Here is a 9366-nt window from a genome sequence, read left to right as displayed (position 1 = left end):
CAAAAACCCTAACTGTTTTTCAGATTAACAACCATTTTTTCAGATCTAGATCAAAACTCTCAAAAAATTTCTCTCAAAATTTTCTTGCAAATTCTTCACATCCAAGCCATTTCTCTTGCTTGATCCTTGTTCCTGAGGTATTATTAAGAAGATTTGCACGTGGAATTGAAGAAAACAGAGCCACATTGAAGCATTCTTGAAGATGGAAGCAACCATGGTGATTCAAAATTCTGTTGGATTCGTGCACAATTAAGCTCCATTTTCTTCTCCAATCACTTGTACAAGCATCATAAAGGAGTATTGAAGCCATTACAAGCCTCGAATCCATCCAATTCCAGATCTGCTCTTCAAGAGGTTACAAATCAACTCTCTTATTTTTGATTTTCCTTGCCATGATATTATAGATCTTGTTATGCTGATGAATTTGAGCTTTGAATCATGAAAATCCATGCTGTTTTGAGTGAGATACGATTGATTAAAGTTTTGATGATGAATTTTCTTCTCTTCGATCCATGCGTATTTGATTGTTTCTTGATGAAATGTTTGTGGATTATTGATGTATGTTGAAGGCACTACACGATTCTAGGCTTGATTTTCATTTCTGGAGCATTTGAATTTTTCTGGAAAATTCTGGATGAAGATCTTCATGATCTTCATCATGTTCATGTGCGTTTCCAGGTTTCCTGCGAATTTTGTTAGGAAACGCATGAGGTTTCCTGCGGATTTAGCCACGAGTTCATGTGGTTTTGCTGCGGATTTTGAAATTCATGCATGAGCGCGCGTTAGGGTTTAAGTGTCCAAACGCAGTCGTTTTGGCTGTTGGCGCGCTGAGGATTTCAAATGCATACATGGTTCGAATCCGGTTGAGGACATTTTCCATTTTGCCTTGCATTTTTCTCCTTTTCTTCATTATTTCATGTTTGGCTTCACATTTTCATTTTCAATTTTTCTCAAACTTCCAAAATTCATAACAATTTGAAAACTCATCCAAATTCATCCCAATTTTTTGCATTGTGATCCTTATCTTGTCTATTATTTTTTGATCATTAATTTCAAAGTTGTGCTTGGCTGAATAATTTTTGGTGCTAGAATGTTTGAACATGTATGCTATTTTGACCTTGCCATGCTTATACATTTGTGAAATGCTGGTCTTTGATCCAATGATTCTGAAAATTTGCATGATGAAACTAGACTCATTGCTTGACATTTTGGTGTTGATTTGGTATTTTTATCAATTGTCATTTCTGTTTTATGATCATGTTAAGTTGGTGTGACAATTTGTGTCACACCTTTTGATGTTCAACTTATATGATGTGTTTGCCTTGCCAAATGATCTCCAATTGTCCTGATTTTTTGTGTGATGCATGTTATGAATGTTGTGATTGATCATGAATTTTGTTGGATTTATTTGAATCATTTCTGATTTAATTGAGATTTTTCATTCTGGTTGGTCACATTTGAGCCTTAAAATTGCCTTGAACTTCAATTGATCATGAAATGCTTTTGGTATATGATATTGATGTGAGACCTTTTGGATTGTTTCAAGATGTGTTTGAAGTATATTCATGTTAATTTTCAGCTTCTGTTTTGAATTTTTTCTCCATCTTTGACCCTAGGCTTTGACCTAGTGGTTTGCCTCTCACATTTGAGCTTTGATTTCAGGTTGAACATCCAAGTTCCATAGTTGTTGATGCTCCATCATTTGAGCATTGATGTTTGCCTTTGATTAATAATCTTTGTGTGTTTTTTAGGTTGATGTTGACTCATTTGAGTTTGACCTTTGGCTTATACATTGTGTATATTGGGATTGTTTGTTGCTTATTGACTGTGGTTTGATTGTCTGAACTTTGTACTGATTTGTTTGATGTTTCCACAGGTACATAAGTTGCTTTAAGTTCATTTTGAACTTTGCTTTGCTTGGTTTCTTAACCACTTAGGTATAACCTCTAATCTTCATGTAGTCTGGAAGACCTGTCCTGTTATGTGGGTAGGCACCTGTCTGAAGTCCTCCTTAAGAGGCAATGCTTGTGATTGTTTATTTTTTGTGCCAAGCAGGAAAAGTCCTCTTATGAGGCAATTGGCAGATAAAAGAGATGTGTAGTCCATCTCCTAATATTCAGTGTGTCATTCACCTTGCTCACACCATGTGTTGATGCATTGTGGATAATAACCCAAGATCTTATAGAGTCAAATCACTTGTGGAGAAGAGTTCCAACTTTCTGAACTCCCACACCTTCTATTGTTTAAAGCTCTCCCAGGCCAGGGATAAGAGCTATGAGGCACACCCCTCATCTCCATTTCATATGCTTCATCCTAACTCTCAATGTTAGGGTTAAGAGCACAAATCACCCCATTCCAGTTGGCTGTGAAGCCTAACCTTGTTTGAGCCTAATTGATTGTATATAGTGTGTGCAAATTGACTTGCTTGTTTGCATATTTGATTCATTTGTGCATATCTGCTTATGTGGGCCTTTGGGCATTTATTATCATTAATTGTACATCATTGCATGATCATTGTTCATATCTTTGTGACATCTTTTGTTTGTCCATTGAGGAGTCAATTGTAAGTCCATTTATTGGCATTTGTTTTCCTATGATCTGGAAGGAGTTCGGACTAAGACCATTTATTGGCATCCTATTTCCTTGGAGTTGAGTGTAAGACCATTTATTGGCAACTTGTTTCCTCTTGCTTATTGCATTTGTGTTGATTGTTGTATGTGAGAAGTCAATTATAAGTCCATTTATTGGCAGTTGTTTCCTGTGATCATTCTTTTGGAGATTGGTATAAGTCCATTGATTGGCATCTGATATCCATGTTTTGTTTTAGGAGATTGGTGTAAATCCATTGATTGGTATCCGGTATCCATCTTTGTTTGTGAGATTTGTGTAAGTCCATTGATTGGCATCCGGTATCCATCTTTGTTGTTTATCTGTTATTGCTCATTGCCTATTTCAAAGGAATCACTTGGATCATCTACATATGATCTCAAGAGGTGAACATCTAAGAAGTTTTACATCCCTCACCTTCCACCTTTTGTTTCTTTAAACCTCCATCTTTGCATGTTAGCCCAAACCAGAAAAATATTGTGCAAACATTTTGACATGATCTCAAATTAGAAACCTAGGCCTTAAGCCTTTGATTTTCAAACTTCATTTTCTTAATACTTCTTTTGAATTGAATTCTAATCATACTTTGACCATCTTTTGTGAATAATCCTAATTGGTTAATTTCACTCATTCAATTGTTTTGTGGCTTTGTCCATTCTTGATAAGTTTTCATACATTAGCCATAGATCTCAATTATCTTAGTGGTTGATGTTAATCTCACCTTTTGTCCTTAGTGATTGAATTGTAAGACTTCCTTGCTTATTATAGGGCTAACCCCTCACTAGCAAGTTGAAGCTTTTCTCACATGGTGGACTTGTTGTTTGTATAAGGTTGAGTTTTCTCCCGTGGATAATGAAAGACCTTAGGGCTTTTGTTTTAAAATGAATTTATTCATATTTTGGAAATCTTTTAGCCGAACAACGAGGTTTTGATCCTGTAAAGGTACGTAGGCAATGGTTTTCCATCCAAACACAAAAATAATAACTTGTATATTCTTTTCTCATCCCTTCAATCCATGTTTGCACAATAAATATTTCATGACCAATAACCTTTCGTACAACAAGTGTGAAAAGGGCTCCCTAGGAGTACCTAGGACGTTTTGGGTGCCTAACACCTTCCCATTGCGTAATTTACCCCTTACCCCGATCTCTGATCTTTTCATTGGTTTTCTATGTGTAAAACTTCTTAGGCTTTTGTTCGCTTTTTAGCCATTTCTTTGGATAAACAAAAGTGCGGTGGCGACTCGATTCTTTGTATACTTTGCTTTTGGTTTAATCAATAAATCATAAAGTGACGAATACACCGCTACAGAAAAGTGACGACTCTGCTGGGGAATAAAGTCCTTGGTGGTATTGCCTACTTTTCACCCTTGTTGTGTGATATTGTTATTTGTTATATGACATATTTTTGTACAATTTGGGATTACTGTATTAATTGTGATGTTTGAATTGCTTGATATACAATTGCTGTTTGCTTGGTGATCTCTGTGAGATGAGTTCTATACCCGAACTCGAGTGCACCTTAGGATAGGAGAATGGCATAGTCTTGTCGACTTGTGTGGAGTATTCCTTAGCAAGTTGACTTGCGAGTCCATTCACTTGGTGGAGGTCATGTTGGATTAATAATGTCACACAAGTTATTTGTGGTTAGACATTATTCTTTCAATCATGTGCCTTAGAAGCCAAGGACCTTAGTTTACCAAGCCCATCTTGGCCTATTTTAGGATGTAGTGCGGAGGTCGTTCAGATGTCAGATCTGATGCGATTGTTACGTGATACTACACTCATAAGAGTCTCTCTTGAGAATATTTTTGGAATACGAGTATTCGTTCCTCCGATAATATCCGAAAGATGGGATGATGACTATGGGAACCTCTGGTAGAACATGTTCGGCAGGTTTAAACCCTAGTACACTCCCTTTAGGTGGTTCTTAACCGAGACTCCATGCTCGTGACTCTTAACAAACCCGTGATTCATGGTTGAGTCGTTCAGACAACCTTAATATCAATGGAACCTGGGTGTCGATAAGGTGTAAATCCTAATCCACCAAAACGGATGATTGATATTAAGGATGATTGAGCCGGTTCATGTATTGTTAATATCAATGGAACTTGGGTGTTGATAAGGTGAAAACCACAATCCACCAAAATGTCTGATTGATATTAAGGATACTATGAGCTTTCCCATAACCTTTGTCTGGTGTGTCTTGCTTGATCCTTGAGTGTGATTGTTGCATTCATACATTCATGCATTCATCTGCATTCATGTCATCAGAAAAATGAGAAAATTTTCAAGGAACTTAAAGGGTTTATTTGCAAAATTTTCAGACATGGAAAGACCAAAAAGGCATACAAAGAAGTACAACTTTAGACAGCCCGATGTGAAAGAGTAAAGGAATCTGACATCCTATGTATTAGATCCCTTGGGTTTCAAAGCTCGTTTTGGGAAGCTTCTACCTTTGTTGACCACTCAGGTTGATGAAGGGTTGATGAGTACTTTGGCGCAGTTCTATGATCCTCTGTATCACTGCTTCTCCTTTCCGGATTTCCAGTTATTGCCTACGCTCGAGGAGTATGCTCATCTTGTGGGTATTCCTATTCTGGATCAGGTGTCGTTCAGTGGCTTAGAGAGTATTCCGACTTCTCGAGAGATCGCAGACTTGTTGCACATAGATGAATATTTGATTAAAGCTCACATGACTACCAAAGGTGGAATTCAGGGTCTTCCTTCTGAGTTCCTCATCGCTCAAGCTACCGTTTATGGGAAGGCCAGGAGTGAGGATGCCTTTGAGGCTTTATTTGTGCCGCTCATCTATGGTTTGGTATTGTTCCCCAACATCGACAAATTTGTGGATGTGAACGCCATTAGGATCTTTTCTGTTCTTAATCCCGTTCCGACTCTGTTGGGTGATGCCTACTTCTCTTTGCATCTGAGGAATGCAAAGGGTGGAGGAGTTATTGTGTGCTGTTTGCCTCTGTTGTATAAGTGGTTTATTTCTCACTTACCGCAGACGGTTGCTTTCAAGGAGAACAAGGGATGTCTACGATGGTCTACGAGACTTATGTCTCTCACTAATGATGATATCTCTTGGTATGATCGCGTGTATGATACAGTTCAGATCATTGATTATTATGGTGAATTCCCTAATGTGCCTCTTCTTGGTACATGTGGTGGGATCAGCTACAATCCCATCTTAGCACGTCGTCAGCTTGGGTTCCCCCTAAAGGATAAACCTCATAACATTCTGTTAGAAGGTGTGTTCTTTCAGGAGGGTAAGGATCCCCAAGGCCTGAAAGCCAGGATGGTCCGCGCTTGGCGCAATATTCACAAGAAGGGTAGAAATGAGTTGGGTCCGAAGAACTGCATAGCTTTGGAGCCTTATACTTCTTGGGTCAGACAGAGAGCTTCTGAGTATCTTATGCCTTATGATTATCCGAGACCTACACCATTGGTTATGGCTGGGCCTTCAACCCTCCCTAACCAAGGCGTAGAGGAGTTGAGAGAAGAAGACCTTTCACGTGCCTGGATCCGTGAAAGAGAAGAGTTGCTTCAGCAAATCAAGAAGAAGGATGCTCTGATTGAGTTCCTCGAGCATCAGGTGATAGATGATCCGAATGATACCTGGACTTCTCTGCTTCCTCAGTTTTCCAAGTTCTGGAAGAGGAAGTATGATCGACTTGCTAAAGAGAAAGCGGATATTGAGGCAGCCTATGAGAGAGAGATCAAGAAGCTTTGTGTTTCTCGTCTTCCAGCATCTCGAGCGTCTAGGGATCCATAGGATGTTTATTTTCCTTATCCCTTGGAATAATCAACAATGTTGTACTTTTTTGTCTTGAATATATTTGATGAGATATTTTTCATATGCTATTAAATGCTTAAATATTCAAAAAATTGCAAATAGAACCCTAAAAGTTCCTTAAAATAAAACAAAGCATATGCACGAGCATTGCATGCATCATTTTGCATAAGCAGGTGTTGTTCTGGTCTTCTTGTCTGTGGCCTAACTATGTGCTCTTCATTTATTTTGAAGACAAGCTGACTCACCGGTATTATACCAGAGCCAATTCTGCAAGAGTGATGGATCAATTGGAACAAGAGAACAAAGAGCTGAAGGAAGAGGTCGCTAGACTGAGTGCTCTGATGGAGCAATTTTTGGCTGCTCAGAATCAACCATCTCCACCTCCTGCAACTCCTCCCCAGAGGACCGTTATATCTGAAGTGGTTTCTTCAACTAGGCCAGCTGCCAGTTCCCACTTCATGCCAGCCATGTCAGCCGAGTTTCTGTGGGGTATGCCTCCAGGTTTCATGCCTGATATTCCAGCTCCTACCTTTGCTTCCATGCCGGCATCTAGCCCGGTCCTTGCTGTTCCTCCTCCTGTCGTGCATACCGTTCCTAGGGTAGACGACACCATCTATCATTCTGAGCCGTCTGAGGGTCCAGACGTCAATGAGAAGATGGAAGCTATGAATGACCAATTCCTCGAGCTCCAAAAGGAATTGAAGACCCTCCGAGGGAAAGATTTGTTCGGCAAGTCTGCTGTTGAACTATGCCTGGTTCCCGGTTTGAAGATTCCGGTCAAGTTCAAAGTTCCTGACTTTAAAAAATATAAGGGGAACACCTGCCCTCTCGCTCACCTGGTCATGTACGCCAGGAAAATGTTGACTCAGACTGATAATGATCAACTGCTGATTCATTATTTTCAGGATAGTTTGTTTGGTGCAGCTCTTCGTTGGTATATGAGCCTTGATAGCGCAAACATCCGATCCTTCAACGATCTTGGCGAAGCCTTCGTCAAGCAGTACAAGTATAATGTTGATATGGCGCCTGACCGTGATCAACTCAGGGCCATGTCTCAGAAGGATAAAGAGACATTTAAGGAGTACGCCCAGAGGTGGCGAGAGCTGGCAGCTCAGATTACTCCTCCGCTGGAAGAGAAGGAGATGACTAAGATCTTTTTGAAGACTCTTAGTTCATTTTATTATGAGCGGATGGTTGCGAGTGCTCCCTCTGATTTCACCGAGATGGTGAACATGGGGATGCGTTTGGAGGAAGGTGTCCGTGAAGGACGGTTGTCTAAGGATGAGAGCTCTTCTAAACGATATGGGGCGTTTAAGAAGAAAGACGGGGAGGCACATGCTGTGCAATCTCATGCTAAACCTAGAAGACCCTCTACTAAGAGGAAGCATGTGCGTCATCAGCATCAGGTGGCTCATATAGCACCTGTTTTCAGAGATAATTCTCAGCAATATCAGCAGCCTAATCATCAGCATCAGCAACAACCTCAGTATCAGCAGCAACATCGTCCACAACAACAGGCTTACCAGCCTCGTGGCAGTACCAGTAATCAGGCCAATTTGAATTATGATAGGAAGAAGATCAATTTCGATCCCATTCCTATGTCATATGCTGAGCTATATCCCTCTTTGTTAGAGCGGAAACTGGTTACTCCTAGAGAGCCTCTGGCTGTGCCTGCTAACCCGCAGTGGTGGTACAAGCCTGACCAATATTGTGTTTATCATTCCGGTGCTCCGGGACACAATATAGAGAACTGCTATCTGTTGAAAACCAAGGTTCAAGACCTTATGAGATGCGGCATTCTGAGCTTTGAGGACTCAGGCCCGAATGTTATGAAGAACCCATTGCCCGAGCATGGAAAGTCGGTTAACATGGTCCAGGGTTCCCTGGAAAATATAAACTCAAATATATGAGCCATATTCGACAGTCGTTGGTCGAGTTGCATCGTTTGCTGTGTCAGTACAGTCACATGGAACATGACCATGACAGATGCCGTATCTGCTCCGTCAATAGATTGGGTTGTCGCCAAGTGCGTCGAGAGCTTCAAGAACTGTTGGATGAGGGTACTATTGAGATTCTGCAGAATCGAAATGTTGATGAAGACGAACCAGAGGTGAATGTGATTTCTCCTGTGTTCAAGCTTCCTGAGCCTGTTGTCATCCGTTATGATGGTAGCAAGCCGAAGGTTTCTCCTTCTCTGGTCATCAAGCCTGCAGGCCCTGTGCCTTATTCTTCGGATAAAGCGATTCCCTTCCGATACAATCCAGTTGTTGTGGAAGATGGGAAAGAAGTGTCGTTGCCTTCGACCTCTGTGGTTAATATTGCTGACGTGAGTGGATTGACCCGTAATGGTCGCGTGTTTTCAGCACCTAAGCCTCAGGCTAGAGCTGTTGTTTCTGATTCTGCTGAGCGTCAGGTGGGGACTGTGGTGAATGTTTTGAATCCGACACCTGTTGCCAAACCCTCCTTTGTACAAAAGACTCCTGCTTCTTCTGTTGGCCCGAGCGGCATTGTGAATGAAGAATGTGATGAGATGCTGAAGCTCATCAAGAAGAGTGAGTACAACGTTGTAGACCATCTTCTACAAACGCCGTCCAAGATCTCCGTTGTAGACCATCTTCTGCAGAAAGTTTTGGACCTGGAGTATGTTGATCACGACGTCACTATCGAACAGTTTGATAGTATAGTCGCAAACATTACTGCTTGCAACACGTTGAGTTTCTGTGACGCTGATCTCCCTGAGGAGGGAAGAGACCACAACATAGCTCTACATATTTCTATGAATTGCAAGACTGATGCAATGTCCAACGTGCTGGTGGACACTGGGTCATCTTTGAATGTACTGCCGAAAACCACTCTTTCGAGATTGTCATATCAGGGGCCTCCCATGAGGCAGAGTGGTGTCGTTGTGAAAGCTTTCGATGGGTCGCGTAAGACCGTGATTGGGGAAGTTGATCTCCCGAT

This window comes from Lathyrus oleraceus, chromosome 2, assembly GCF_024323335.1.
Source record: "Lathyrus oleraceus cultivar Zhongwan6 chromosome 2, CAAS_Psat_ZW6_1.0, whole genome shotgun sequence".
Lineage (NCBI taxonomy): Eukaryota > Viridiplantae > Streptophyta > Magnoliopsida > Fabales > Fabaceae > Lathyrus > Lathyrus oleraceus.
The sequence above is the reverse complement of the archived record's forward strand: the minus strand, read 5'-3'. Positions refer to the sequence as shown.